This window comes from Magnolia sinica, chromosome 10 (assembly GCF_029962835.1).
Source record: "Magnolia sinica isolate HGM2019 chromosome 10, MsV1, whole genome shotgun sequence".
In the NCBI taxonomy this organism is placed as follows: domain Eukaryota; kingdom Viridiplantae; phylum Streptophyta; class Magnoliopsida; order Magnoliales; family Magnoliaceae; genus Magnolia; species Magnolia sinica.
Genome location: NC_080582.1, coordinates 35,296,295 through 35,314,927, shown reverse-complemented (window position 1 = coordinate 35,314,927; position 18,633 = coordinate 35,296,295).

Sequence of the window (18,633 nt, the reverse complement as noted above, 5' to 3'; positions counted from 1 at the left end):
AATGTATGTCGTCTATCCACACCGTCCATCCGTTCTTCCAAATAATTTAAGGGGTTGATTCCAAAATTGAAGCATATCCAAAGATCAAACAGATCATACCACAGAAAACAGTGGGAATAATGATTTCCACCGTTGAAACCTTGCTAGGCCCCACAGTGATGATTATTTGTCATCCAACCTGTTAATAAGATCATACAGGCATGGATGAATGGAAAACATAAAAATAAGCTTGATCCAAAACTTATGTGGCCCCAAGAATTTTTCAACGGTAGATATTCAATTCACACTGTTTCCTGCTGTGTGATCCATTTGAGGGTTGAATATGCTTAATTTTTGGGCTCAAGTCCTAAAATTATCCGATAAAATGGATGGACAGAATGGATCAAATACATAAATTATGGTCTACCTTATAAAGTTCACTCAGTAGGCGCTAAGCGTACTGTGTTACTCAGTACGCAGTCCGCTTCCATGATTTTTCTGAGAAATCCTTCGTACGGGAAACGGATTAGCTACTCCCCGGCCACCAACCCCATTGCTGGTGGTCGGTGCTATGTGGGCCCCACCATGATGTATGTGTTTCATCCATTCCGTTCATCCATTATTAAAGATAATTTTGAGGCTTTATCTCAAAAATTATAAGGATAGAAATCTCAGGTGGACCACACCACAGGAAAAAAAAATAGTGATCGGATATCCTCCATTTAAATCATTCTAACGCCCAATGTACTATTTATTTGACATCCAATCTATTGATTAGGTCATACAGACCCAGATGAAGGGAAAAAACAAAGATCATATTGATCCAAAACTTTTATGGCCCCCAAATAGTTTTCAATGGTCGAAGCTCATTCAACACTCTTTCCTGTAATGTGGCCCACTTGAGCTTGGGATATACTTCATTTTTGGTTAATACTAGAAAATGATCTAGAAAAATAGATGGACGACATGGATGAAACGCATACATCATGGTGGGGCACACAGAGCACCGACCATCAGCCTTTGGCTGGTGGCAAGGGAGTAGCCAAACCTTTTTGCTGGAAGCTCCTGCGCAATAATGTTGGGTGGGCCCACCGTCATGTTCGTGAGAAATCTATCTATTCATTCGTTTTGCGAGCTCATTTTAGGATATTAGACTAAAAATGACATGGTTCCAAAACTAAAGTGGCCGCATAGAGGATACAGTGGGGATTCCGTGAGAACCGTTGAAACATTCTCATGCCCATAAAAGCTTTGTGTCATGCTAATTATTTTTATTTCCACTTCATCCTAGTGATAATGACCTTATAAACGGTTTGAATGGTATATAAATATCAAGGTGGAGCCCAAGAAGGTTTCAATGGTAGGTATTTCTTTCCCCAATTTTCCCTCCCTTTGTGGCCCACTTGAGTTTTAGATCTACCTCATTTTTGCTCTCTTACACTGAAAGGAGCTCGCCGGAAGGATAAAAGGGGTAGATTTCCAAAAAACATGGGGATGAGCCCCACCCAGTATCCTGTGCATGAACTTCCTGGGAAAGGCCGTTCAAATCCTTCCCCTTTCTCAAGGCGCGCTGCTGCTTGAAAAATCCGACGAGGGTCGTCCCCACTCATGCGACCCATCATAATGTATATGTTGAATCCACACCGTCCATCTATTTCTCCAGCTTATTTTAGATCATGGGCCTATAAATGAGGCCGGTCCAGATCTTAGGTGGACCACACCACAAAAAAAGAGTGAGGACATGACGTCCACCATTTAAACATTCATGAGACTCACCTTGGTGTTTATTTGCCATTTGACCTTCCACAAGTCTTATAGACCTGGTGGAAGGGAGAACAGAAATGTCAAGTTGATCCAAAAACCTGTGGAGGCCACACGAGTGGGCCACATAGCATTGATGATTAAACTGTAGTCATGCCCCAGAGTCGGTAACCGGACTCACAAGGAACCCGATGGCTGGTTCTGGCCGCAACAACCTTCGTAGTATCCCATTCTCGGCTCCTGAGACAAGTTCCGATCCTGGGATCCTACAAGGAGGATTTTCATGGCAGTATAATCTTTCCAATACGAGCATACCCAAGATTATAGCAAGTATATTTAAGAATAACAAGGGGCACACATCACAAAACCCACTACGAATTTGAACTTTTATCTGAACGTGCTCAGGGAAAAACTTCTGATCGAAACGGACCACAAACTCCTCCCATGTCCAAACGAACTGAGGCCCGACCATCCTGGATACGGATGACCACCAATGACGGGCCTCACCCTGAAGAAGATACGTCGCAAGGGATACTCTCTGATCCGCATGACACTGTATAGTGTCAAAAATCCTCGCAACCTTAGTGCGTCAAACCTCGGCGGCATAAGGGTCAGGGTCACCACCAAACCTTGAGGGATCATGCTGCTGGAACTCTCGAGCTATCGCACTAGCACGTGGTAAATCAGAATGCCCAGAAACCTTGGTGATAGCATGCTGACGGGTCTACAATGCAGTGGCAACAAGTTGTATCAGCTGTTGGAAATGCTCGACTCCTATAGGTACTGTCAGAAAAGCAGGGGCGGCACTCGCCTCAGGCGGAGGCACGGGTGCAGCTAACGGAGCAGGAGCCTCTGTAGTCAGAACAGCAGGTTGAGGATGAGAATAGGTGAGGGAACCGGAGCAACTAGAGGTACGGGCTCAACCGGAGGAACAGGCCAAATCGGGACCTCGGGAATCGGATCATCAACAATGGGAGCAGGATGTGCTCGAGTAGGACGGGTATCTCGGGCGCCTCATCCACGGGTACCACGACCACAGGCACCACAGCCATGGGTGCCACAACCTCGGGTGCCATGTCTAGGCAGCATTGTCTACAAAATAACGACGGCGTAAGGAAATCAGATCAATTACAAGCTCGATACGGAACGAAAGGAAGGGTCTCGGGACACTACTTGTCCTATGCCCTAAGCAGACATGCGATGTTATCCCGAGTTATTCCAGAATTACTTGCTTCGCTCTGATACCAGCTCCTGTCACTCCCCAGACTCGGAAACCAGACTCACAAGGAACCCGATGGCCGGTTATGGCCGCAACATCCTCCATAGTATCCCATTCTCATTTCCTGAGATAGGTTCCGATTCTATGATCCTATAAGGAGGATTTCCATGGCAATATAATCTTTCCAATGCGAGCATACCCAAGATTACAACAAGTATATCTAAGAATAACAAGGGGCACACATCACAAAATTCACTAGGAATTTAAACTTTTACAAGCTTACATTAGGTTCAAAAGGATATAAATAAGTTAATAGGAAAAGAGAGAGAGAAGTCAGCAACACTCGAGTCCTCAAGCTCAACTCTACTCCACGCTCTGCTACTACGATGCCTGCCTAGAGTCTCTTGCACGCATTAATCGTGCATAAGCTTATAGAAGCTTAGAGGGTGGTGAAAGTGTGTGATAATGGTGCACAGAATAATAGCAGGAGGTACGGGGAAGGAAACATACTCAATAGGAATATCACTAGCCTTACCAAGGCTTATCATGAATACGATGCGATGAATACTGGACGTCATACCAAGGCAATGCATGAAGGGGCTTACACAACCAATGCTAATGCAATGCAAGTAATGCCAGTGCTCATATTAAAACCATATGTCAAGTACATTTCCCATCATAGAAAAATCACCGGGGTTTATTACACCGTTGGATGACTGCTGCTCTACAGACCCCGCACACTCAAACGAGTGTAAGAGACCTCACTGCCTACCTATGGACAGTCAATCACTAACAATGAGTGACGGTAGCGGACCCATTTACGAGTTGGTTAAACTCAGCCTAGCAACGCCTCCTCACACCAGGTGGGTAAGCCCACACTCCTATCCAACTGACTACACGACAGTGGGAGTCGTGACCTAACGTTATAAGGCCCATGTGCGCTCATAGTTTCCACTCGGTCATGGCGTTAAAGCAGATCCTTGGTATCATAGAAGTTTTGAGAATTTCACCCATGAACATCTTATGCACCCAGTATGCTCAAGTAATATTTCTGGTGTCCACATATACAGTCATCCACGAATGTCCCTGTGGAGGCAAGGCCCTAATGAAGCAAGGGCGGTATCATTATGAAATGCGATGCCAATGCATGAGTCGCACATACAGATCATGCACAAGCTTCAGGCACTCAATGTGCACAAGGGGAAAAACTCCATCCCTCAATGATCACCATACAATGCAATCAATTCATACAAATGATGCATATGGGTCACAATGATGTAAGTGTGCTACCTGTAGAATGTATTCCTCCTTCCCAAGGAGGGACAAGGACAAGATCTATGGGCAAGTACTCTAAGGATAAATGAAGTTCTCTTAGTGGGGGCCCAACAATTTGAGATGACCCACAAGCTAGGGGAGTCCTAAGGCCTCAAAAAGGAAACGGGCCTTAAAATGTCCAAGGTGGGCCTTCAACCACTTATAAGGGCCTTAGGGGCTTACCTTAGGGCCACCAAGGAAGACATCTAACCTCAACTGGGTCCTAAAAGCTAGCCTGCTACGTATGTAAAATAAGGTCTAAGCCCCAAGCAATGCATCGCCTAATGGGCTATACATAAAGCCCAACTCATAGGCAATATGATGGGCCCTCAAGTAAGGTTTAGGCCCAACCATAAAGGTCATAAATCCATATATTGTGGTGGGCTTCAAGGGCAGCCCAGTAGTTGATCCTCATAGACAAATTTCATACTTTACACAAGTGAGTTAGGCCCCACCTTTTGGCTCAAGTACAGGGTCAACTTAGTGGGCACCAAGGGCCCAACTACTTGTATATTATAGCCCCTAAATCCATCACAATAGATAGGAGAATATAGGCTCAAGATCAATGGGCCTATCTAAACGTATTTAGTCCACAAGGCCTAATGAACTAGTCTTTCAATCATATGCAACATTGCATTAAAACTCAACTTGGGTGGACCTCATATAGGCCCTAATTACACTCAATAATACCATAGAAAAATGGTAAGATAGCTGATTTAAATCCTCCTCAAATCTAGTGGGTCATACTGCCCCAAAACAGACATTTATAGGCGGCAACATTGGGCCCATTGCTGAATTTCCAGCCCACCCGCTTTCTGGGTTTGTTAGAGTCCAGCAAATAAATTAATTTATAGTATTTATTTTCTGATGACTCACACACATCACTGTGGGTCCCACCAGATGAGAGGGGAATGCACAACACACATTAGAAGTGGGCCATGCTGTTGGAATACAGACCTAGCAACAGCCCAAGGTGGGGGCGTCCTATGGTGAGTGGTCTTACGGGCCTGAGTATTTGGCTCAAAACTAACCCAAATTTATAGGTTGTACCATGGTACAGGGGCCCGATGGCCCTAAAAATTTATAGGATGGTTCCACAGAATTTCGTGATTTTTGGACGGTCAGAAGTATTTTAATTAATTTAAATAAAACAGACTATCTAGAAAATTTAGTTAATCTGGACGTTCGAACATGGTGGGCCAGTCCGGCTCTTTCCACGGTGTGCACAGGGGTCTATTGGCCCTCAACATTTGTAGGTGGGTCTCATCATGGGCAGACCACCTCCTTGTAAATTTTCATGATTTTAGGATACTCAGAAGTATTTTAATTAATTTAAAGAATACAATCTATCCAGGGTGAAATGTTGTTAGAATATAACTGTCCTGAATTTGGGCCATCCAACGGGTGGGTTCTGGGCCTCCAAAATTCCTGAAATTTGGACCCAAGGTCCCTCATCAAGCCTACAACAAGGTGGGACCTAGAAATATGGCCCACCTTTGAGAAAGTATTTTTAAAATTTTATTTTTATGGGACTATGCTGTTGGACTGCACAACAGAAATTTCTGACAGTCCACTATGTTGGCCCACCCTTTTGGATGCCCAAATGGGATCCATTGGCCTTAAAATTATGCAGGTAGGTCCTACCATGGGTGGGACACCTCCCTACAAAAATTTAGAATTTTTGAGATAGTAAAAGTATTTTATTTAACTCCTGTAATTTATGGACAATAAGGTGTTTCTGAAAAAAAAAAAAAAAAAATCTGCTTCTGAAACAATGTTACTGCCCCTGACTTGTGCACCCCATTAGAGTGGGCCTAGGTCTGCCAAAATTTGCAAAAATACAAGGCCAACATCCCTGTATAAGTATACCATAAGGTGGGGTCCACAAAGGTGGCCCACCATTTCAGAAACAAACTGATAATTGTGTTTGTAAAGGAAGCAAAGTGGCTGGACAGTCCAGAAAATCTGGACTATCTACCCTCCTTGGCCCACTCTTTTGGGTGATCAAATAGGGACGGATGAAGGTGAAATTTAACATACTTCTAGGTGGGGTCAACACCTCTAAAAATAATCTAATAATGGGGGTAAAACATCCTCTAAATCAGTCCATAATCCATGCCAAAAACAACCCAAAAACAGTCCAGAATTTTTCTAGACAGCAAGGTATGTCTGAAAATAACTGAACATAACCACTGAGTAAAGGGGGAAATACCCCACAAAATTTGTGTTATGGTCCACCTTAGTGAGCCCAACAAACATCCAGGTCATACCCCCTTCATAAAACTCATTACATGTATCCAAAATGGAGCAAGTAGGACGCCAACGTCCGTAGAATGGACAGCAAGGGGCATCCACCTTGCTTGGACAGTCTGGATATTCCAGGGCCACTAAGTGGGCCACACACATCAGGAATCAAAAATAAAATAATAAAAAAATAAAATCAGGCCACAAGAGAGGGCCTCCGCCACTATTAAGGCCCTCCCTTCATCACCACACACTCATATCATCCATTGAATCACATATAAACTAGATCCAACATATGCATGGAGCTAGGAATCAGTCATACAGTAGGAATGCCTCTCCCACCAAAATCTATGGTCTAGATGACCCCTACAAGAAATGCACCAAAGGAAAATGCCATGATGGGGTCCATGGAGAATGGCCCCATCCATGGAACATGCATGCAAAGAAATGGGCCATTGGCCTCAATCATGGAGACATGAGGGACCTTCATCATCACTTGATGGGTCCCAAAAGCTCCTAAGGATGAGATGAAAGAGAGTCTAAGAGCACCCACCTTGCTTAGATCTTCAAGATTCTTGTTGCATTGGACTCCTTAAGCTCCAATGATCATGGATGAAGGGTCGAGATTGAAAGTAGAGGGTTAGATGAGGAGGGAGATGGAAGAGAAGTTGCTGGAATTTTTACCAAGGTGGGAAGTTTGAGTGTTCTAGTAAGGAGAAGAAGAAAAAATGAAGGAAGAGAGAGAGAGGTGGAAGGGTTGTAGGAGTGTTATGATTAGTTTTTAAGAAAAGATGAATTTTGATAAGAGAAAATACTCATTACTCATGGGATAAGGTGAATCATGATTACCTAGAGAAGACAAATCTCATGATGTTCTCTTGAAAAGAGAAGCCATCATTGCTAGGCTAGGGGTGGTTTACATGTGGAATAATGCACTAAGGTGGGGTCCACATGGGGAAACATGCAAGCCAGGTGGGTCCCACCAAAATGCATTCAATGGTCCAAATAATGCGCGGCCTACAACTTTTAATGAACACGTCGGATTTACGCACGAGACGCGGCATTGGAACCGCGACAACGATGCGGTCACAATGGCATAGGTCTTGGGTCAATCCGAGTCGGGTCTACATGACCGAACTTAAAGATGACTGCAAACACTATATGAGGGTCGCAAATCGCCGGAATTTGACCGGTAGGACCACGGGACCAAAATAAATGAGATGCATACTCACACACACATGTACATATGAACTCGGGTCGGGTCTCACAACTGTAGTATAGCCAACAATCTCTATGCGAAACTAGAAGGTGATATACTTCGTTTCTTCTCTGAGTGACCCAAATCTTGCTGTGTGGCACACACGGGTATGAATCCAGCTCATTCATCCCTCAGCTTTTCGTCGACGGGCAACTGCTCAAACTACAAACCAATTATCTGATTCTGATGGTCCAACAGAACTTTCCATAACAACGAATGCTCGAAACTCATGCATCTTACTGGGGAAAATGCTCGTAAAAAATAGACTACGAAGCTCTGAGCTACAAAGTTAAGGAAGAAGGCCTCAACTTGAAATTCAAGATATCAATATCATGGTTGATTAACCCATTTAGGAAAAAAAAAAGACATTTAATTGTGTTAAAATCAATAATCCACTCAAGGAGAGGGGAAACCTCTTTTTTAAAAAAAGAAAAGAAAAAGAAAAAGAAAAAATAGAAATGGTTAAGGCATACTGGAGCTGCTCACCGTTGTGCTCATCAAGCAATGATCCAGACTTTTTATTCAAAGGGTTTCACTGTAGAGGGGGCCGTTTGGAAAAAAATCTCATTCATCAAAGATCCCACTGGCCATACAGAGGTTAGCTGGAAACAGTAGCCAAGAGGATCAGTTCCTAAATTGCCTTTATCATGGAAGTCATATGGACATAGAGGATCTTTAGTGCTGGTGGGGTTTAGGCCAGTTGTCAAGGTCCTTGTATTAGGTTCAGTTGGAAAACGGTGACCCAATTTGAATTTTGGTTTGGTTCAGATTGAGCAAATTCGACTCCGGTTAGGTTGGGTTGACACTAAGGACTATGCAAGTTTCCTTAGGAGTGTGATATTGTCATTCAAATCTTAGTGTCATTTGTTTTTCAAATGGTTTTTTTTTTTTTTTCTGGGGGAGGGGGGACAGTTATATACATGGAAGTGTTATAGTGTCATTGAGATTCATGATTTTAGAATTGGTTTTGCAAAAATTAACTATGAGTGTAGGGCATTTTTGTTTTTCATAGTTTCCATTATGTGGCCATTGGAGTATTCAACTGTGAATGTAGGGCCACAGCATGGTGTATTTGAATATGTGGGTTTCTCCTAAGATTGCTATGTGCAATCACTCGCAAAATCATAGCAATCACTCGCAAAATTTACCTCATTGTACCTTGAAACAAGCTTGCACTTCTTTTTTCCTCTTCTTCTATATTTACAAATTGCAGCTGGAAGATCTAAAGGATCAAAGCCTTCCAAGCAAATGTAAGGGAGCTGTTATGGCTTCAATATTTCAGTATGAGTTTTGGTGGGCCTTGAACTTTAAGTGGATCACATAGTGGGGGTTGAACTTCCACCATTAAAAACTTCTTGTGAGCAGAAGAACTTCCAATCGCATCTTAAATCCACTCCATCCATAAGCTTCTCCAAAAATATCAGGATGTGAACACAAAAATCAAGCAGTTATAAAACTGAGGTAGGCCACATAATAAGAATGTTAGATAGGTCACATACCTTATATAACTAGTATACCTTGTATAGTTTGTTTCCATAGGTAGAGGATTCTGAGTTTATTGTTTTCCCTGTATAGATGGTTGTAATCTCTATATATTCAACCCCATTGGGTTGTCTCAGATACAGAAAACCTTTTGGCTTCATTGTTTTCATGGTATCAAAGCCCTGCTGATCTAAATCTGGCCACCCCCTCGTCACCGGCACCACCTCCTGCCAGATTCGACCTCCCCTGCAGTGTCAAACAGCCAATCTGGCCATTCCTGCTGCGTCCGGCTACCTCTACTGCTGCGTCTGACCACCCCTGCAACGTCCAACTGCTCCTTGCTGCTCGTCCGCTTGTCCGGATAGATCCAACTACCCTTGTGACATTCGGTCATTCCTTATTGCTCATCTACTAACCCCTGCGACATCCGACTACACTTGATGTTCGTCCGCTCGCCCCTGCTGCGTCGTCCGACCGCTCTTGCTGCTCGCTCAGCCCTTCCGCATGCCCCTCTGATCTCAGTCTTGTTGCTATTGCGCTAGATCCAGATCCAGAAACTACAATCCCTTAGGTATCTCCATCTGCTGCCTGTTGTGCTCCTTCTGCTGCAAGGTACATCTAAAACCTCCTTCTGCTACGACTCTTCACGTGGTTTACATTACTTCAGATCAATGGATAAGGACTCATCATGTACAGCGGCCCCACGTTGTAGTTTTGATGGTACCAACTATTCTTTATGGGCCATCCATTTTAGGAACTTCCTCAAGGGTCATGGTTTGTGGGGATTAATTGATGGATCTGTTACTATCCCCACTTCCATAGATGTCGACAAATTAACTGATTGGAAAATGAACAATGGACGGATTATTACCTGGATTCTCGATTTGGTCGATCGGTCTATTGTTGTTGGCCTCACACCTCATCGCACTGCTAAGGTAATGTGGGAGCATCTCCAGACAATTTATCAACAGAGTAATGTGGCCCGACTATACCGCTTAGAATAGGATCTCGTTAACCTTACTCAGGGTGACGACAGTATTCAATCTTTTACTCCAAAATTGTCACAATTTGGACTGAGATGACTATGGTGGATCTAACATTTCCTCATGACTTTAAGATATTCCAAACTATGCACGAGAGTGCGCAAGTTCGACAGTTTCTTATGAAGCTGCATCCGGAATTTGAGCATTGTCGGGCTGCTCTCTTGAACCGTAGCCCTACTCCTTCATTGAATTTGGTTATTAATGATTTATTAGCTGAGGAACAATGACTAAAAGTTATCTCTCTTCCTTCCTCAACTTCAGGATCATCTGATATGGTGCTTACTGTGTCCACCACTACCCCAACATGTGGTTCCACTCTTTTGACTTATCGCGGCTGCAATAAGGTGGGTCATGTTGTCACTCAATGCAAAGAATGGTGCGCTTATTGTCGACGGACTGGTCATGGTATTCAGGACTACCGTACACGTGCCTGTGCATCTTCTTTCGGCCGTGGACGTGGTGGTCGTGGTCGTGCTCTTTTTGCTACTGCTGCCACTCTTTCTTCTGAGTTGTCTGTTAGTGATTTCTGCATCTACTGTTTCTGCTAAAGGTTTTTCATCTCCGTTGACTCCTATGATGCTCCAACAAATCGTTCAGGCCCTTTCTGCGGCCGGTATGTCAGGTATATCCCCATCTTCTAAATGGTTCTTCGATTCGGGTACTTCCAATCATATGACCGGTGTTGTATCCCATCTCTGTGACATTCGTCCCTACACCAGCAATCAGGCTATTTCTACTACGGATGGTACTAGACTACCTATTCGGTCCGTTAGATCATTGACTTTCTCTCATTCTGCTCATCGCTAGTTCACCCTTCGTGATGTGTTTCGTGTCCCTAACCTCTCTTCCAATTTAATTTCAGTTGGTCAACTCACATCCAACAACTGCTTAGTCATATTTCTTCTCAACTGTTGTTTTGTGTAGGATCTGGCAACGGGGAAGGTACTTGGGATGGATATGTGGCATGGTCGTCTGTACGTGCTGGATTTTGATCTATCTATCACTCCGGCTTGTTGTTTCTTTTCTCCATCTTCATTAGATATTTGTTCAGCAAATAAATTATGGAAACTGTGACACTTTCGCCTAGGTGATCCATATTCGGATCGGTTACTTCAGTTAATTTCTTCTGGCATGTTAAGGAATATTTCTCTTAATAAAAATGATTTAGATTATTCTTGTTCTTCCTGTAGTCTTTCAAAAAGTAATTGTATTCCCTTTTCTCTAAATACTACAAAATCATCTTCTATGTTTGAACTTGTGCATACGGATGTCTGGGGTCCATCACCAATTATGTCTCTCTCTGGGTTACGATACTATGTTATATTCATTGATGATTTCATATGTTACACTTGAATTTACTTTCTGCAATCGAAGTCACAGGTTTTTAAAAAATTCAAGCTATTTCACTCTATGGTAGAGACTCAATTTCGGGTTCCAATTCAAACTCTCCGCTCTGACTCAGGGAAGAATATCTCTCAACCGATTTTTGTACATTTCTTCAAGGTTATAGGATTATTCATCAGACCTATTCTGATACTCCACAATAGAACGGGGTGGCTGAACGAAAAAATTGTTATATTGTCGAAACTGCCAACACCCTCATGACAGCTATGGGTGTTACTCGTTCTTTCAGTCTAGAAGAAATGTTACATTCAGTCTACTTGATTAACCAGATGCCAACCAAAGTTTTGAACAGTAAATCTCCCTACTTTGTTCTCACCGGTTTACCTCTTGCATTTCCTTATTTCGTGTTTTTGGTTGTATCTGTTATGTTCACCTGGCTTCATGTGAATGTAACAAACTATCTCCAAAATCGGTCAAATGTATGTACTTGGGATTTGGGAAAATTTAGAAGGGTTTTTGATGTTATGATCTTGTTTCTCGTCGTCTTCAGGTTTCACGACATGTTGTTTTTCTTGAACACATTGTTTTTCGCTCATCTCTTCCTCCTCCGCACACTTCAAACTCTCTTGGTCTAACCGTCTTTCCTGAAATTCCGTTTACCTCAAGTGCTCTCCCTTGTCCGTTGCAGGTTTACTCACATCGACCGCATACAAATCCACCACCTATTACTCAACCCGAACCTACTGTACCTATTGTAGATCCTGAACCTACCTCAATACGTCGTTCCACTCATGAACATAGAGCGCCTGATCGCTCGATATGCTCTATGTCTGCCATGAATGTTACTCTGGATACTATTTTTATTCCCACTTCATACTCTCAGGCAGCTACTCATGATTGTTGGAAGAAGGCTATGGCAGAAGTTATTGCGGCATTGGATGATAATCATACGTGGGACATTGTCACTCGACCTGCTGACCAACAACTAATTGGTAGCAAATGGATTTATTTTGTCAAGCTCAAGTCTGATGGATCATTGGATCGATACAAGGCTCGACTTGTCGCTCAAGGATACAAACATGAATACGGAATTGATTATAATGAGACATTCGCTCTAGTGGCCAAGATGAAAATTGTTCGTACTCTTCTAGCTATATCTTTTATTCGCTCATGGCCACTTGCTCAGATGGATGTGAAAAATGTCTTTCTTCATGGAGACCTCCAAGAAACCGTATATTTGAAACCTCCTTCTAGCTCTTTAATCCCTGACAATAAGGTATGTCGCCTAAAGAAAGCCCTGTACGGTCTCAAGCAGGCACCTCGAGTATGGTTCCAACGCTTCACGATGTTGCTACGGGTGCTGGCTTTACTCAAAGTGATCATGACCTATCCTTATTTTTGCGCACCACTGCTCACGGAATTGTCATTGTTCTGATCTATGTTGATGACCTCCTCCTAACTGGTGGCGATGCTACTGGTATTTCAGTTTTAAAGGAAGTTTTGCAATCATCCTTTAAGATAAAAGACCTCGGCCATCTAACATACTTTCTTGGACTTGAATTTTCACGTTCCAACTGTGGGATCCTGGTGAGCCAGCGTAAATATACTAAGGATCTTCTCGCCTTGGCATCATTGACGGATCAGAAGACAGTTCAGACTCCCTTAGAACTTAACGTTCACTATGGTCATGGCGATGGTATTATACTTGCACAGCCTGACTTATATCGCTGTTTGGTTGGGAGTCTGGTTTACTTAACTATGACTCGCCCTGATATTGCCTACGCTGTCCAAGTCGTCGGTCAGTTTGTTTCTGCTCCCCGGACTCTTCATATGACTGCGGTGTTGTGCATCCTATGGTACGTTCGTGAAACTCTAGATCGATCCCTGTTCTTCTCCTCCACGGTGACTCTGGACCTTCGTGCTTATTCAGATGCTGATTGGGTCAGTTGCGCTCTCACATGAAGATCTACCACTGGCTACTGTGTTTTTCTTGGCACTTCTCTCATCTCTTGGAAGTGTAAGAAACAGGCCACTGTTTCCAAATCGAGCACATAAGCCGAGTATCGAGCGATGTCCGCTGCGTGTAGTGAGCTCATCTGGTTACGTGAACTTCTTTCAGACTTGAGCATTCCTCTATAGAATCCTACTCCACTCCATGTCGATAATCTCAGTGCCATTCAGATTGCCTCTAACCCGGTTTTTCATGAACGGACGAAGCATATTGAAGTTGACTGTCACTTTATCCGCGAGAAATTTCAGCCTGGGCTCATTTCTCTTCCACATGTCTCATCCCATGATCAAATTGCCGACATTCTCACCAAGTCCCTCACTTCTGCACGTCACTCTTTTCTAGTTGGCAAACTATTACTTGTCGATGACTAGCATTAGTTTGAGGGGGGATGTTAGGCAGCTCACATACCTTCTATAACTAGTATACCTTATATAGTTTGTTTTCATAGGTAGAAGATTCTGAGCTTATTGTTTTCCTTGTATAGATGGTTGTAGTCTCTATATATTCAACCCCATTGGGTTGTCTCAAATATAGAAAACCTTTTAGCTTCATTGTTTTCAAAGAAACATTGGAGATTGAAGGCACACCCTTGGATTTTCTCTCTTATTTGGTTTGACACTTAGCTGAATTTTCCTTCTTAGTCAAGATGTAAGCTCTCCTTTTTTGTTATTTTTGTTCTTTATATTTTCTTTTCTTTTCTTTTTTCTTTTATTTTCTATGCTTCTTTTTTCTTTTATTTTATTTTATTTTTTTCTTTTATTTTCTATGCTTCTTTTTCTTCATTTGAATGACGTCATATGCTTTTCAACAACCTCTATAGCATCTTTTGTTCGAGCTGGCAACTAATAGGACTTCTAGCTTATAGTTTATAGCTAGCATTCCATTTGGATGGCTAGACATCCAAATTATTCAAAAAATTCCTTTTACTTGTCTAATTCTTAGAATAATTTTGGTCTATTTTCTACTCTCTTCTTAGAACTCTGATTGCACTTTAGCTAAATAGATGTGTATGCATTTTGTTTGGAAACTCTTGCCAGCAAGTTAATTATGAAAGTCTTTAAGTCCTGAAAAAATGCAAAATTGGCTTTGCTTATAGTTGACATCACCTACTGCTTTATCATGTGGTCTTTTTTATTCAATTTTCTTTTTCTTTTCTTTTCCCAGGCCTTTTGAGCAGATAATCAATTCAGCGATGCAAGTTTGATTACAAATGAGTCAGTGGTAAAACTAATAAACAAACATGCCGTAGGTTTTTTTTGTGTCAAGGTTTATTCACTGTGTATTTTGGTGAATCTTTACTATTGATGCATGCTTTTCTCATGTACTTAAAATTGTATAATGTACTGCTATAATTTTATTGGTTTTTGCTCCTAGTTGCACAGTTTTTGGTTTAAAAACGTTCCTAAATAATATTTAAAAAAATACTGTTCCCAAAAATTCAGAAAGAAATGGAATTGGGCTGGAAATTGGAAGTCCCTAATTTTTTGCGACGCCCTATTTAGCCACCGTTGAAAACCGTTCCTAAATGGTTCAAGAAAGGTTTTCAACCATTCCAAAATAAGAATTTTGATGTAGTGAGGGCTGATTTTTACATAAGGTGACTTTCATAGACGGCCCAACCTATTGGAACTGTTGGATGTGTTGGAAGTCACATGCACATGATTGGATGGAAATTATATTCTAGGTGGGTCGTAAATTGTTGTCCAACTAGTTAGACATGAGAGATCTTTTCTTATTGTCCCAAAGAAAAGAGGAAGATAGAATGGAATTGGCTGGCCCACCGTGGGTAAATCCAGCTCTATCTAAGCTGGGTCTGGGCTTAGGCCTCAAAGGCCATGGTTGGAACACAAACTTGCATCCGCCTAGTGAAAAACTTATTTTCATTTGATGGGCTGAATATTTTGCAAGCAGACCCAGCATAAACCCACTTTGGACTGGAGATGAATTATTAAATCTCTGTTCATATGCATCGTTCTATTGTTTGAAGCTAGCTACTTCTATGACTTCAATGTGCATTCAGTGTATATAGTGATAAATCCAATGAGTCCCTCATTCAAAGAAAATCTTGTGAGATATTTGCCTTACAGAACCATATACTACTAATTGTTAGAATATATAATTTTTTCTTCCCAGAGAAAACATAACTGTGTGATGTTTTAAGAAGATAAATGGGATGTGGTGAATTTTGATCACATGGTTGGAACAATCAAACCAAAGTACTACTTTGGAATTATAAGCAATACAAATTGGGATCTATCTAAAAGATGTTTCAAAATGATTATTAAACCTTTTTTGTTTCTCTGCTCAGTCTTGACTGTCCCTTTTCCATGCTATTGTTCAGATGCTTAGGATCATTTTCCTCATTTTCTAAATCCTTTCCTCACTTGGACCCCATGAGAATAGTGTTTTAATTAAGGGCACTTTTGCTATTTCCATTTACATTACCATGTAGCCCTTTTTCCCCTGAAAGATGGTTTACCTATTGTTTTCAAGCTATTTAAAGCCCTTTTTGGGTGCATGACTCTTAGATGGTGATGTTAAGAAGAATAGTTTTTTAGAGAAAACTTTACTCCTAGCCTAAGTTCCTTTATGGCATCTTTTGCCTATGATCTAGGCATGTGTTGCTAGATCCCTCATTCATTGTCTTTTCTTTTTCTCTTTCATTCAATCATTTTTATATCTTCTTGCACCTATGGAATTTTGAGAGTTTGTCATTCCAAAGTAGTTTCAGTACTCCAAACTATGTAATCTATTCTCAGAAGTCCAAGTAAAATCTGGCATTCTGGTTGCACAACATGGGTTCACTCATGCAAAACTGAGAATCATATAATTCTTATGTGAAGCATATTCAGGAAGGAACAAGAGTTACCTTGATCGTAATTGATGTTGCATTCATCATGCACCTGGCCGGTTTCTACACCAAAATTTTATTGTGTGATCATTGTTTCCATTACAGTTTAAACAAGAAGAATGAGATTATAGACAAAGATCAATTGAAAAACAATTATTGCACATAGCATAAATAATCATAACTTCTTTCTTTAGATCCTATGAACACATGCAATTAACATCAAGATGTTGCAAAAGACCGAAATAAAATAAAGTCTACATTACAATTGATATTTATATAATTAGCATAAAGCTAAAAAAGGGTAATTAAGAATAACCACAAATGAAAAAGCAACTTAAATGCAATGGATTTGCAAGAAGACGTAAACAACAGTGATGTCAAACAACTGCACATATGGTGTTGCTTTACTCAATCATAGAAGTGAAAATAGCACATATTTCTTTTTGGAGTTTGATCCCACATTTAATGGCCAAATTGTAGATATGCATGGCTTAAAATACATTGTATCCGTCCCGAGTAAAAAACATTATCAAGAAAAAAAAATAATTTAGAGCATTGTGATTTCATGAATGATGGGATGTAAATCAACAAAGAAAACAGAACACATCTCACAAACACATGCAATCCATGGACAAAACGGAGAAATAGGAGCACAATTTTATGAGTGATGCATGTGCGGGCAAAGATTATTACATGTTATATAACCCGAACGATACTTTGGTAGTAATGGAAGTTGAGTAATAGACCCATAAGATTGCGAAGAGTCTTACATTTTGAGAATTATGTAGTGAAGTTTGTGGTGTTTGTGTGTGTATATATGCAACCCAACTGATATGTGTGTATTGCTCGAGATGAACAAATATGCAATATCCTCGGATACAGTTTAGCACAAGTCCGTATATGATAGTAGTTGTATCCATCTTTTGCCAAACAGAAGATGTCTCAATGTTTTTTGCAGAAAACTATACTAGAATACTAGGGACTTTAGTGGATGAATCTGAAACAAGCCATTGTATTTCGAGTACTTTCCTCCTATGTCAAAGTTAAGTGCATGTTTGATTTTTCTAAATACACTGTAAATACCTGCATTAGTCCCATCATTACTTCTTACAGGCGTTTGGTTGAGGGAGGAAGTGATGCCTCATAAACTGTGTGAATCCTCTCCCTTTTTGCAATGAGCCTATCATGATGAATATGCCATTTCCATACTGTCCATCCATTCCATCATCTCATTTTAGAGCATGAGTCCAAAAATGAGGCTGATCCAAAGCACAAGTGGGCCACACCACATCAAAAAAATAGTCTGAATGGACCTTAACCGTTGAACAGTAAAACCATCCTAAGGCCCAAAGTGATGTTTAGTTGTCATCCAACTTGTTCATAAGACCAACATGGATAAAGGTAAAACACAAAATATTAACTTAATCCAAGACTTTTGTGGCCCTCAAGAAGTTATTAACAGTAGTGTTCAAATCTTACTATTTGTTGTGGCATGGTTCACTTGAGCTTTAGATCTACCTTATTTTTGGGCTCATGGCCTAACATGAGCTGGTGGAATGGATGGATATCATGGATATGACATAATACACCACAGTGGGTCCCATAGTTTTTGCATCCAAAAAACTTTCCTGCCTCTGTTTTGCTCTGAAACAAGATACTTATCAACATCATATTTGGGATTGCTACTGTAAATACATTATAAATAATGATAGCTCATTTAGAATGTAAATATATTGCGATTTAACACAATTATAATTTGGAGCCTATATCCTTTATCAAATCACCCGAACGATCCATGTTGTCTATTTGGACTTTAATAAATTTGAATGGTGTCCACTTAGACCATCCATTTGCAAATGCTAATAAGACCATCCATTTGAGTGTGTGTGTGAGACCCGACCTGGTTCACATGTGTGCATGTATGTATGTGAGTATGCATCCCGTCCATGTTAGTCCCGTGGTCCTACCGGTTGAATTCCGATGACCCATGACCCTCGGATTATGTTTGCGGTCATCCTTGAGTCTGGTCACGAAGACCCAACTCGGATCGACCTGAGACCTATGTCATCTTGTTCGCATCATCATTGCGGTTCTAACGGCATATCTTATGCGTCCATCCGACGTGTG